General features: G+C 38.5%; 1 protein-coding gene across 1 annotated transcript in view; it reads left to right on the top strand.

The window, feature by feature from the left end:
* SRPX2 (sushi repeat containing protein X-linked 2) overlaps nucleotides 1-14,271 on the top strand; it is a 35,953-nt gene that overhangs the window by 7,687 nt on the left and 13,995 nt on the right. The window lies entirely within an intron of this gene.

Genomic DNA, 14,271 nt, shown 5'->3' with positions numbered 1-14,271 from the left:
CTCTGTCCTATCCGAAAAAAAAATGGCCATAGGAGCAGTGGATTTGTAGTGCAGGCAAGGCCCAGCAATAACCATGGAGGCAAAAAAAAAAAAAAAAAAAAAGGAACTGGAAAAGGGATAGGATGATGTTCAGCAAAAAAGCTAACTATAGATATGAGATATGGAGGTAAGAACAAAGCTGTTAAATAAGAAACTAAGGGGGGCTAGCAGTACACTCCCAGTAAAGCATGCACATTACCATGAATAAAGACCCAGGTCCATCATGTCCTTTGATCCCATCTATAGGGTGAAGCTTCATGAGCAGTGAAACAACAATCCTCCCTTTCTCTCTCTCTCTCTCTCTCTCTCTCCTCCTTTTCTCTTCTCTTCTCTTCTCTTCTCTTCTCTTCTCTTCTCTTCTCTCTCTCTCATCTATCTATCTATCTATCTATCTCTCCATCCCTCTTGTTTCTATCAAAACTTAAAAAGGAGAAAGAAAAGGGTGAAAGTGGCTACCAGGAGCAGTGGATTTGTTAGTAGGCATGAAGGAAAGAAGGAAGGAAGGAAGGAAGGAAGGAAGGAAGGAAGGAAGGAAGGAAGGAAGGAAAGGAGGAAGGAAGGAAAAAAGGAAGCAATGGAGGGAGGGAGGGAGGGAAGAAGGAAGGAAGGAAGGAAGGAAGGAAGGAAGGAAGGAAGGAAGGACCTTACTGGAGAACACGAAATATGGAATTAATAGAAAATGAGTTTTAAAAAAGAGTGAGTTCAAATTAAGGAATCTTCCATGATCGGTGATTCTTCTAAGGAGGACTTAGTAAAGGTGAGTGGGAAGTAGGCAGTGAGAATTAGAAAGATGGCAGGGGTAGACAGTATAGTGGTTATACTAAGAAACTCACATGCCTGAGGCTCCAAAGCCCCAGGTTCAATCCCCTGCACCACCATAAGCCAGAGCTGCGCAGTACTCTCTTTAAAAAAAAAAAAAAGTAGAAAGATAAAACTTTGTGAGTCATTAACTTAGACGAGTAAGTTTTATGAGTTTTAGAAGACACCCTACAGATATGAGTCAGAAAAGAGATGTAAACAAGGAAAGTAAAAAGAGTAAGTGGTTGACTTTGTAGGAGAGCAGAGTAGTATATATCATATTACAGAAGTCATAGGAGAACATAATTTAAAGATAAATAGCGTAAAATATTGCAGAGGCAAATTGACTATGGAGCAAATATTTTATTTGGGAAGGAGGTAAATGGTGATCCTTGAGAAAAGTTTCAACAGTGAAATGAACAGAGCCTTGGATTCCTCTACATGCCTTTCTGGGACCTTCTACCTATCTTCTCACTGGCAACTGTTTCACATCCATTGTTTCTTCAGCTCAACATCCACAAGCTCTTAAACAGCTTACAGTCTGTTTTCTAGCCACAAATCTCCATTCTAAAATGACATTTCTTAGAGATCATAATTCTCTATGAGTGCTCAAATAATAGGACATTTTCTTGAGCTTTAGTCTCCTCGGATTCTTAGCAGTAGTGAGCATGTGCCTCTTTTTCTTTCTTTTGTTTTGTGTGTGATTGCTATTCCTTTTAATAATGTATTCTTTTTTCCATTTATTGGGGGGATTAATGGTTTACAGTCAACAGTAAAATATAGTGGTTTGTACATTTGTAACATTTCTCTGTTTTCCATGCAACAATTCAATCTCCTCTAGGTCCTCCTCTGCCATCATTTTATAAGGCCTAAACCCTCCCCCCACCGCAAATATTTTACTTTGGTGCAATAAACCAAACCCAGTTCAAGTTCTGCTTTGTGTTTTCATATTTTTCAACTTCCTTTTATTATTATTAGTGATTTAATACTAATAGACAAGATTTTGGGATAAGAGGGGCACAATTCACGCAACTCCCACCACAAGAGTGCCATAACTAATCTCCTCTACTGGAAGCTTCCCTCTAGGAGCACAGACCACAGATCTCTATGGGGTGCAGAAGGTCCGAGGTCTGGCTTCTCTAATTGCTTATTTGCTGGACATGGGTATTGACAGGTCGATCCATACTGCCAGCCTGTCTCTACCTTTCCCTAGTGGTGTAGAGATCTGGGGAGGTGGGGTTCCAGGGAACATTGGTGAGGTCATGTGCCCAGGGAAGGCACGTTGGCATCTTTGTAGTATTTTTTTAAATATTTATTTTATTTATTTATTCCCTTTTGTTGCCCTTGTTGTTTTATTGTTGTAGTTATTATTGTTGTTGTCGTTGTTGGATAGGACAGAGAGAAATGGAGAGAGGAGGAGAAGACAGAGAGGAGGAGAGAAAGATAGACACCTGCAGACCTGCTTCACCGCCTCTTCACCCTGCAGGTGGAGAGCCGGGGTTCGAACCGGGATCCTTATGCCGGTCCTTGTGCTTTGCGCCACCTGCGCTTAACCCGCTGCGCTACAACCCGACTCCCATCTTGGTAGTATTTTACAACTTCTGTCTATGAGTGAGATCATCCCATATCCATCCTTCTGTTTCTGACTTACTCACTTAACGTGATTCCTTCAAGTTCCATACAAGATGAGGTAAAGAAGGTGAATTCACCATTTTTAATAGCTGACTAGTATTCCATTGTGTAGAAATGCCACAAATTTCTAAGCCACTCATCTGTTGTTAGACACCTGGGTTGCTTCCAGGTTTTATCTATTACAGCTTGTGCTGATATGAACATAGGTATGCATAAGTCTTTTTGGATGGGTGTGTTTGGTTCCTTAGGATAGATCCCCATGGGAGGAATTGCAGGCTCATAGGGAAGATCCACTTTTAGACTTCTGAGTATTATCCAGACTGCTCTCCACAGGGGTTGGCTCAATTGGTTCCCACAAACTTCCCAGCATTTCTTCCTGTTACATTTTCTGGTGTATATCATTCTCACAGGAATGAAGTGGTATCTCATTGTTGTCTTTATTTGCATTTCTCTGACAATCAATGATTTGGAGCATTTTTTTATGTTTGTTGGTTTTTTGGATCTCTTCTGTAGTGAATATTCTGTTTACATCCTCTCCCCATTGTTGGATGGGGTCATTTGTTTACTTGTTACTGAATTTGGTGAGCTCCTTATATTTTTTGGTTATTAGCCTCTTGTCTGATATATGGCATGTAAAGATATTCTTTCATACTGTAAGGGGTCTCTTTGGGTGGTGGTTTCTTTTGCTGTGCAGAAGCTTTTTAATTTGATGTAGTCCCTTTGGTTTATTTTTGTTTTAGTGTTCTTTGTAATTGGATTTGTTTCATTGAAAATGCCTTTACAATTTAGACTGAAGAGTTCTGCCAATATTTTCCTCTAAGTATTTGATAGTTTCTGGTGTAACATTCAAGTCCTTGATCCATTTGGAGTTTACTTTTGTATTTGGTGAAATATAGTAGTTCAGTTTCATTCTTCTGCATGTTTCAACCCATTTTTTCCAAACATCATTTGTTGAAGAGACTCTGCTTTCCCCATTTAATAATCTGAGCACCTATGTCAATGATTTGATGTCCATTGGTGTGAGGGCTTACTTCTGGGCTCTCAATTCTATTCCACTGGTCAGTGTGTCTATTCATGTTCCAGTACCAAACAGTTTTGATGACAATGGCCCTATACTACAGTTCTGTTCTTTCTTCTCAAGATTGTTTTGGCAATCCTAGGTCTTTTCTGGTTCCAGATAAACATTTGTAGCATTTCTTCTATTCTCCTAAAAAATGTGGTTGGGATCTTGATGGGGATAGCATTAAATTTGTAGATGGCTCTGGGTAGTATATTCATTTTGATTATGTTAATTCTTCCAACCCATGAACATGAAATGTCTTTCTACTTCTTTGTGACTTTTTCTATTTCCTTGAATAGTGACTCATAATTCTCAGTACACAAGAGTTTCACTTCTCTTGTTAAGTTTATTCCTAGATATTTTACTATTTTGTTGCTATAGTAAAATTAATTGATTTCTGGATTTCTTCTTGCTAACTTGGTGTTTGCATAGAGGAATGCCATTGACTTTTGTATATTAATATTGTAGCTTGACACCTTACTATAGTGCCTGATACTTTCCAAAAACTTCCTGCTGGATTCTTTAAGTATTTCTGTACATACTATCATATCATCTTCAAACTGCAGGTTTTTTTTTCTCTTCCAATCTATATGCCTTTAATTCCTTGCTCCTTCCTGATTGCTATGGCAAGAACTTCCAGCACTATGTTGAAAAGTAATGATGATAGTGGACAGCCCTGTCTAGTACCTGATCTGAGGGGAAATGCTTCCAGTTTTTCACCATTAGTATGATGTTGGCTATAAGTTTGCTATATATGGACTCCACTATCTTGAGGAATTTTTCCATCTATTCCCATCTTTTTTAGGTTTTTGATCATGAAGCAATGTTGGATTTTGTCAAAGGCTTTCTCTGCATCTATTGATATAATCATGTGGTTTTTGGTCTTGCTTTTATTGGTGTGGTGTATCACGTTCATTGATTTTCATATATTAAACCAACCTTGCATCCCTGGGATAAACCCCACTTGGTCATAATGAACAATCTTTTTAATTTACTGCTGTATCTGGTTGGCTAGAATTTTATTCAACATTTTAGCTTCTATTTTCATTATAGATATTGGTCTGTAGTTTCCTTTTTGTGTCATAGCCCTGTCTGCATATGATATCAGAGTGATTGATGTTGGCTTCATAAAGCTTTAAGGGAGTGTTCCTGTGTCTTCAATCTTTTGGAAGAGTTTTAAAAATAGAGATATTAACTCTTCCTTGAAGGTTTTGTAAGATTCATTTGTAAAACCATCTGGTCCAGGACTTTTATTCTTGGGAAGGTTTTTGATAACTGTTTCAATTTCTTTGGCTGTGATTGACCTGTTCATATTTCCTAGTTCCTCTTCGGTTAATTTTGGAAGTTTGTAGGTATCGAGGAACTGGTCTATTTCTTCCAGGTTCTCTAACTTGGTGGCATATAGTTTTTCAGAGAAGCTTCACATGATACATTGGATTTTTGTGGTGTGTGTTGTGTTATTTCCTCTTTCATTTGCAATCCTATTTATTTGAGTCTTCTCCCCAACCCCCAACCCCCTGTTTTCTTTTCATGAGTCAAGCTAAGGGTTTGTCGACTTTGTTTACAATTTTGAAGAACCAACATTTTGCTTCATTGGTTCTTTTGTTTTCACTTTCATTTATTTCTGTCCTAATTTTAGTTATTTCAGTCCCTCTGGTTGCTTTAGGGTTCTTTTGTCCCCCTTATTCTAAGTCTTTAATGTGTGCTGTCAGATTATTTATTTGACCTTTTTCTTGTTTCCTAATGTGTGCTTGTATGGCTATGAACTTTCCTCTCATTACTACCTTAGCTGTGTCCCAAATATTTTGAAAGCACCTGTCATCATTTTCATTGAATTCTCAAAACATTTTGATTTCTTCCTTAATTTCCTCTTTGACCCAGTAGTTGTTAAGTAAGTGTACTGCTGAGTTTCCATATTTTGGGACTTTTACTAATTTTTTTTTGTTGTAAAGTGTTAATTCCACTGTGGTCTGAGAAGATGCTTGGGATAATTTTTAATGCTCTTGAATTCGTTGACACTATCTTTGTGGCCCAAAATATGATATAGCCTTGAAAATGGCCCATGTGAACTTGAATAGAATGTGTATTCCATTTTCTTCAGGTAAATGACTCTGAAAATGTCCAGTGGTTCTAATTTATCTATCTTTTCATTTAGCTCCCTAGTTTCTTTATTAATTTTCTGCCCAGATGATCTGTCAAGTTGAGAGAGTGGGGTGTTGAAGTCCCCTACTATTACTGGGTTGCTGTTAATATATTGCTGTAGCTCTTTCAGTAAATGTTTGATGTATTTATAGAGCCTCTCATTGGGTTAAGAGATGTTAATAATTGTTAAGTTCTCTTGATTGACTGATCCTGTGAATATTAAGTAATGTCCATACCTAACTTTTAAAATTTATTTTAAGGTCTATCTTGTCAGATATGAGAATAGCTATTCCTACTCTTTTCTGTGGTCCATTAGCTTGTATGATAGTTTTCCATCCTTTCACTTTTAGTCTGTGTTTGTCTTTTTTAGTTAGGTAGGAATTATTCACCTTTTTTCCTAATTTATCAGAAGAACAATATCAAATGGCTCCTCCTATATAGCCACACCTCTGGACCACTGTGAGTGTGTATTTTCTCCTGAGTCACCTGGCCAGTTTTCTGCACCCCGATGTCTATACTTGTGACTTAATTTTTTTTATTGTCTGGAATACTTATTTGACAATAATTATGTAGTACTTGTGGCTTAATTTTTATTACCTGAAACAAAATAGTTCCTTATTTAACAAAAAGAACCAGGGATGGAGGGGGAAGGGAAGGGAGGGGGGATCGGGCCCAAAGCTATGTAAAAATGAGACTTGAGAAATATTTACTGTATGGTTAGCATACTGAGAACAGAAGCCAAATTGTAGGAGATAATAAATAAGAGAAGTGAATAGGGAAAAGCAACATTCAGAAAGTACTTTCAAGGGGTCTGACATCCTTATTAACCTGCCTTATTTTTTATTTTTAAATAAGCATAAATCCTCTTAGAAAAAATATATATGTGATAGGGCAGCCTTTGACCTTGGGTTCAAATGTCTCATGACTCTCAGGAACTTAGTCTTAGGGCACTTAATAATTTAATGAACTAATCAGTGATGATTGGGGAATGCATGGCCAGGAAAAGTACAACCTCCCTAATCAACAGCTCTGCAACTGTGTAAATAGTCCCTAACTTACAGTGGTTCTGACTCTAATTAGGATGTTTTGTTTTTATAAAGGCATTCAGTGGGAACCATAATACCATACTCTCTTGTGATGCTGGGAAGAGGCAGCAAGCACAGTTCCCAGTCAATATATTTGATGTAAGATCTTAAACTTATGATTAATTTATCAAAATATAGCCCCATTGTAAACTGAAGAAGATATGCATTAAGTAACTTTCTGTAATTCAGAGATGGTGTTCCTAGATGTCAGCAGCTGTTGCTAGAAGAGGGATGAGATGGTAGTTGAAATCCAGACACTGATGTAGGGAATATCATTCCCATGGTTAGTTATTTTGCACACATGATTTCATTTTATTTCTAAAACAGCCCCATGGAAACGCTTGTTATTCTCATTTTGCACACCAGGAAACTTAGTTCAAAGAGGTTAAATTTAGAGATTCACAGAGCCTGGTGGGGTAGAACAAGAATGTAAGCCACAAGTCTGTGTGACTTCAGTCTTGTGTTCATTCCATTTCTTTCATAAAACAAGATTAAACCTATTGTTTTTAAATATGAGATAAGCAGTAAAACAAGATATTATCTTAGAACAAACTTGCTATGAGCTTGGTACCATTTTCACTAATTTTAAACTTTCTTTCATTACCTTATCCTGACTCTTAGCTTGGAGTTAGAAACCATTTTCTGACTCCAAGCTAAGAGACATGTTTTTCAGTCCTCTGGGTTGCTGCTTTCCCTGAAAATATTTCCTATTTTCCTATTTTCTTTTCCTTCTTTCTTTTTTTTTTTTTTGCCTCCAGGGTTATCACTGGAGTTTGGTGCCAGCACATACAAATCCACTGTTCCTGGAGGTCATTTCCCCCCATTTTATTGGATAGGACAGGGAAAAATTGATAGAGATGGGGAAGATTGAGAGGGAAAGAGAAAGATAGACACCTGCAGACAGACCTGCTTCACCATTTGGGGAGTCACTCATCTGCATGTGGGGAACCAGGGGATTCAAACCAGGACCCTTGCATGAGTTCTTGCGCTTCATATTATGGGTGCTTAACCCTGTGCGGTACCACCCAGCCCCCTGCAAATATTTTCTGTACTGGGAAAGCTGATTAACTCTGTAGATAATCACAGAGAAGGGACCTTTCAAGTCTGTTTTCACTGTTTCCTTTACTTTATAATCCCTAGATAAAAATGAGTTAATAGCTGTACAGAGGAGAAACCATGTGCTGAGTTCCAGTTCCAGCTCCTCCACCTCTCAGTTCTTTTTTTTTTTTTTTTTGAGTCCCTGCTCCACACTTGCAGTGGGGATGCTTCACAAGTGGTGAAGCAGGTGTCCTTTATTTTTTTATTTTTTATTTTTGCCTCCAGGGTTATCAATGGGACCCAGTGCCTGGACTATGAATCCACTGCTCCTGGAGGCCATTTTTTCCCTTTTATTGCCCTTGTTGTGTGTCGTTGTTGTTGTTATTGATGCTGTTGCTGTTGGATAGGAAAGAGAGAAATTGAAAGAGGAGGGGTAGACACCTGCAGACCTGCTTCACCGCCTGTGAATGGATCCCCACTGCAGGTGGGAAGCTGGGGGCTCAAACCGGGATCCTTACACCATTTGCGCTTAACTTGCTGTGCCACCACCCAGCCCCCCACCTTTCAGTTATTTGGCCCTGGGCAAATACTTTGTATGTGCCAATCATTGCACTATTTTATAGATACTTCATTTGATTAAATTGCTGGTATACTATGTAGTGATATGGAAACGCCTTCAAAACATATTCTTAGACCAGTTTTTGAAGCATTGGTAGGACTACTTGGCTTAATATACTACTCTATATTTTAAAAAGAGGTAAAATAAGAATCTGCACAAATATCTGCTTTATATACATAAAAAATTACTAACAGTTCTTAGTGGAAGCACTAAGTGGTAGTGGTATACATGGGGTAAGGATGGGAGAGTTTAGGTGTAACTTTTATAACTTTTTAGGTGTTGAACCGAGTACCTATACTATCTATTCAAAAACTGCAAATCTATACTTCAAAATAGGAGTCTAACATGCTGCCAAGACAGTGGTTTGAAAAAATATGGGTTTAGAGACAAGACTTAAGTTCAAATCTCACTCCTATCCATTTGTTGTTGTACCCTGAGAAAACTGCTTCTTGATCTAAAAATAGAGATAAGCACCACCTAATATACAGGGATATTGGGGAAACTACGCAAAATGATGGATGTTAAAATATGAACATAACTTACGGTGGTGGGAATGGTGTTTATGTACACTCCTAGTAAAATGTAGTCATATAAATCACTAGTTAATTAATACGAGAGGGGGAAAATTAATTGTATGTCTCGAAGTTTTTCAAAACACAAACTGAATATTTTTAATATATAGGCTGTGTAATTGATATGCAGACTCTCTCAAAAGCCTAGACCAAGTAGATCAGAAGCAACCAATAGCACAGCTATATACAAGATACTGGGTACTGTACAGCAAACCCTAACAAAAGGACTTTTCAAAGTTAACCCAATTACCAAATAATGTGATGATAACATTAACTATCGATTGTCTTTTTGAACCCTAAGACAGCAGGAACCTCACATCTCCACTATGGAGCCTCTACTTCCCCTGGTCCTAGAACCCTTGGATAGGGCCCACTTTCCCATATGCCTCTCCCAATCCATATCAAATAATATTGCATCTGCCAATCACAACCTAACCAACACAACAATTGCCACCTCAACATGCTTCACTTCAGACTGTGTCCAGAGACTTCAGGTGTGGAATGACAACCCTTCAGCTTCATTACTCGGGTGAGACCTTTCCTTTCATAGTATACTCTAATTCCATCTCAGGTGGTTCACTTTCTAACAAAGTCCCAAAACCTAGATATACACCAGTTTCTGTGAGAGAGAGCATATGTTCACACGTATCCGTAAACTACTGCAATGTATATATATATATCTGAAAGCAGAAGTACACTGGAGTTTGCAGTGAGTACCCCCCAACACTTCCTCTCCACTATTCCAAGCTTTGGGTCCATGATTGCTCAACAATTTGTTTGGCTTCGTATGTTAACTCTCTTTTCAGTCACCAGGTTCCAGATGTCATCAGGATGCCGGCCAGGCTTCCCTGGACTGAAGACCCCACCAATGTGTCCTGGAGCTCCGCTTCCCCAGAGACCCATCCTACTAGGGAAAGAGAGAGGCAGACTGGGAGTATGGACCCACCAGTCAACGCCCATGTTCAGCGGGGAAGCAATTACAGAAGCCAGACCTTCTACCTTCTGCAACCCACAATGACCCTGGGTCCATGCTCCCAGAGGGATAGAGAATGGGAAAGCTATCAGGGGAGGGGGTGGGAAATGGAGATTGGGTGGTGGGAATTGTGTGGAATTGTACCCCTCCTACCCTATGGTTTTGTTAATTAATCCTTTCATAAATAAAAAAAAAAAATGAACGTAAAACATAGTGCCTAGAACACAGTAGCTACTCAAAAATGACTAGCAGGCATTTTCACAAAGCAATATTTAACCACACTGTTTATTTCAGTTTCCACTCAGCAATTCTTTGAATATAATTCCTCAGCCCGTTATGAATCTCTGTAACTCTACTTTTCTCCTCTCCTGTATTTGTCTTATTCTCATCAAAACCATGAAAAAATTGTCATATGTGTTACATCCATATAGTATACCCACCATTATTTCTCCTGCTCTACCAGTTTGCTCACCATCCCCCAAAAAGTAATTAGGTCACTCGAATTACCTGTTCTTGAAGGCACCTGAAAATTACCTATTGCCTTTATAACTTGTCATAAGTCTGTGTTTAAATATTGAAGGACACTATAATATCAGTATTGTCAGTCTCACCACTCTATACTTCCCAGAACATTCCTTCTTTCTTTTTTTTATTCCCTTTTGTTGCCCTTGTTATTTATTGTTGTTATTGCTGTCATCGTTGTTGGATAGGACAGAGAGAAATGGAGAGAGGAGGGGAAGACAGAGACGGGTAGAGAAAGAAACATGCAGACCTGCTTCACCGCCTGTGAAGCAGCTCTCCTGCAAGTGGAGAGCCTGGGGCTCAAACCGGGATCCATATGCCGGTCCTTGCACTTTGTGCCACCTGCACTTAATCCGCTGCACTACCGCCCAACTTCCGCATTCCTTCTTTCTTCTGGAGGTCTACTGTACAACAGGTGACTACTATTAATAATATTATGCGGCACACGTGGCACAAAGCACAACGACTAGCCTAAGGATCCTGGTCCGAGTCCCAGGCTCCCCACCTGCAGGGGAGTCACTTCCCAGGCAGTGAAGTAGGTCTGCAGGTGTCTCTCTTTCTCTCCCCCTCTGTCTTTCCCTCCTCTCTCCATTTCTCTCTGTCCTAACAATGATGACATCAACAACAACAATAACTACAACAACAATAAAAAAACAAGGGCAACAAAAAGGGAAAATAAATATAAAATAATAATAATATGTGGCATACTTGCAATTTACTAGGAGAGTACATCTTTTTAAAAATATTTATTTATTCATTTTCCCTTTGTTTTTGCCCTTGTTTTATTGTTGTAGTTATTGTTGTTGTTATTGATGTCTTCGTTGTTGGATAGGACAGAAAGAAATGAAGAGAGGAGGGGGAGACAGAGAAGGGGAGAGAAAGATAGACACCTGCAGACTTGCTTCACCGCTTGTGATGCGACTCCCTTGCAGGTAGGGAGCCGGGGGCTTGATCCAGGATCCTCTCATGGGTCCTTGGGCTTTGCACCACATGCGCTTAACCCGCTACGCTTCCGCCCGACTCCCAGAAGAGTACATCTTAAGTGAAATTACTATAAAAAATACAGTCACTGGGAGTCGGGCTGTAGCGCAATGGGTTAAGCGCAGGTGGCGCAAAGCACAAGGACCGGCATAAGGATCCCGGTTGAACCCCGGCTCCCCACCTGCAGGGGAGTCGCTTCACAGGCGGTGAAGCAGATCTGCAGGTGTCTATCTTTCTCTCCTCCTCTCTCCATTTCTCTCTGTCCTATCCAACAACGACAACAACAATAACTACAACAATAAAACAACAAGGACAACAAAAGGGAATAAATAAATAAAATAAATATTTTTTAAAAAATACAGTAACTGGGATTCGCGCGGTAGCGCAGTGGGTTAAACACAGTGGGTTAAGCACAGGTGGGGCAAAGCACAAGGACCGGCATAAGAATCCCGGTCCAAGCCCCCAGCTCCCTACCAGCAGGGTAGTCGCTTCACAGGCGGTGAAGGAGGTCTGCAGGTGTCTTTCTCTCCCCTACTCTGTCTTCTCGCCTCTCTCTATTTCTCTCTGTTGTATCCAACAGCAATGACATCAATAACAACAACAATAATAACTACAACAATAAAACAAGGGCAACAAAAGGTAATAAATATTTTTTAAAAATACAGTAACTATTCATTCAGGATGATGGATGTATCTAGTCACTAGATTGTGTGGTTATTCCACAATATGAAGCTATATCAAATCATCACTTGGCAAAAACAAGCATATACATATGGGTTATTATACTTCAATAAAACTGAGGAAGGAGGAAATTGAGATAGTTTATTTTTGTTGTTCTCCTGTCTTTCAACATATTTAATGCCAGGATTCCTCTGGACCAGCAACTTTGAATTTACAATAGCTACGCCCTCGCTTTTGTCTCAGCATTTACCCTGAGTTTTATATTTCCCTTAACTATACTTGAGTATTATGTTCATTTCAATCTGATGTGTATTTTCCATAAATGGATATGGAAAAGAAATATAGACAGGGTGATTACTCAGGACCCAGCCTCCCATACAAAGTCTTTGTGATATGTGTTGTGGCCATATAACTAACAGATCTCAACATTAGTTACATTAAGAGACTTTCTGTAATTTGGAGAGGGTGTCTCCAGGTGGAACCCATGTGTCATGGCTACAGGCTCAAAAATATTACTGTATGTCACAAGTGTATTGTTGCTTGAAGGTTATTTTTCTCACTGTGACTTGTCTTCATTCTCTAACTGCCTTCAAGCAAAGGCACTGGCCTTTCTTTGTTCCTTCAGCTCTAGATGAGTTTTTTTCTTTTCTTTTTTTTTTTCAAAGCCGTGTGTGTGTGTGTGTGTTAGGACTAGGCAACCAAACTGAGTTTATATGGGACTTTAGCCACCCAAATACAAAAACTACAGATTTGTCATCCTATGTATGCCTCCTTGAGCAGGAAAACCTGTATCTGTTTATGTGTTTCCCTTTAAATCCTTAATCCACTGAAAAGTCATTTCATATAGCCAATGAGGCATTTTATGATCCTTTTATGACTTAATAGCCCTAAACCATTTGTGCTCAGCAGTGTAGTGGACTTTCATTCCTGTGCAGCCTTCTTTGATATCACATTCCTTTCCTCTCATTGCTTTATAGCATTCTGTTGTTTTTAGATTATTTTAAATTTACATACTATAAAATTCAATTTGAGGTGTGCAATTCTGATAAATTCAGAATCAGAGAACCACTACCACAGTTCCAAACAGTTCCATCACCTCAAAAACCTGCCCAGAGCTGCCCCTTTGAGATTTTCCCCAACCTGATCTTTGACAACCACTGATCTATCCTTACATTTTTAAAAGATACAGAATATCATATAAATGGAATTCTACAGAATGCAGTCTTTTGAGTCTTTGGGACTTCTTCCATTTCACAAATTGCATTAGAGATTCATTCATGTTGTTGGATCTATTCTTTTGTCTATATAAACCACAGTTAAAATTCATCCATAGTTTGAAAGCCCATGGTTTCAAACTTTCAGAAGTTATTAGGAGAGATACATAAACACTTGTGTACAGCATTTTGCATAAAAACACGTTTGGGTAAATATCTAAACTGTGATTCCATAGCCATATGTATATAGGAAACTGTCAAAATACGTTCTAAAGTGATTGTATCATTTTGTGTTTCCTACAGCAGTGTTTGTGAGTTCACATTCCCTATACTCATGGATATTGCACATTGAGGGTTCGTTTTAATTTTAGACATCTTAATGGATATATGATGGTATCTTATTGTGGTTTTGGTTTTATATTACTGGTAATGCTGAACATTTTTTCATGCTTATTTCTCATCAGTACACCCATTCAGTGGCATCCTTTTCTTCTAATCTCCTGTAATTTTCTAGTCTTTGCTCTTCTACTGCTAACAATGAGAATTCTTTTGTGTCCTATATATTAATCATTTACTAGATATGTGGTTTGCAAATATTTTGTCATGATTTGTGGTTTATATTTTATCTATTAGCAGTGCTTTTCACAGGGCTTTTTTAAATTTTGACATAGTTCAATTACTTGATTTTTATTTTATTAATACTTTTTTGTGTGGTTTGTGCTTTTGTTGTCATGTTCAAGGTCTTATGCTTCATCTTAAAGTTCAGAGTTTTTATAATTTTTACATTTAAGTCCATGATCCATTTTGAATTAATTTTTCTATTAAGTAAGAGATTTATGTTGGGGTTCTTTTCTTTCTATAGCACTTATTCTGTTACTTCAGTACCATTTGTTCAAAAGGGTGTCTTTGCTCCAT

This window comes from Erinaceus europaeus, chromosome X, assembly GCF_950295315.1.
Source record: "Erinaceus europaeus chromosome X, mEriEur2.1, whole genome shotgun sequence".
Taxonomy (NCBI): Eukaryota; Metazoa; Chordata; class Mammalia; order Eulipotyphla; family Erinaceidae; genus Erinaceus; species Erinaceus europaeus.
Note: the sequence above shows the minus strand (reverse complement) of the source record. Positions and strands in the feature narration are given on the sequence as shown.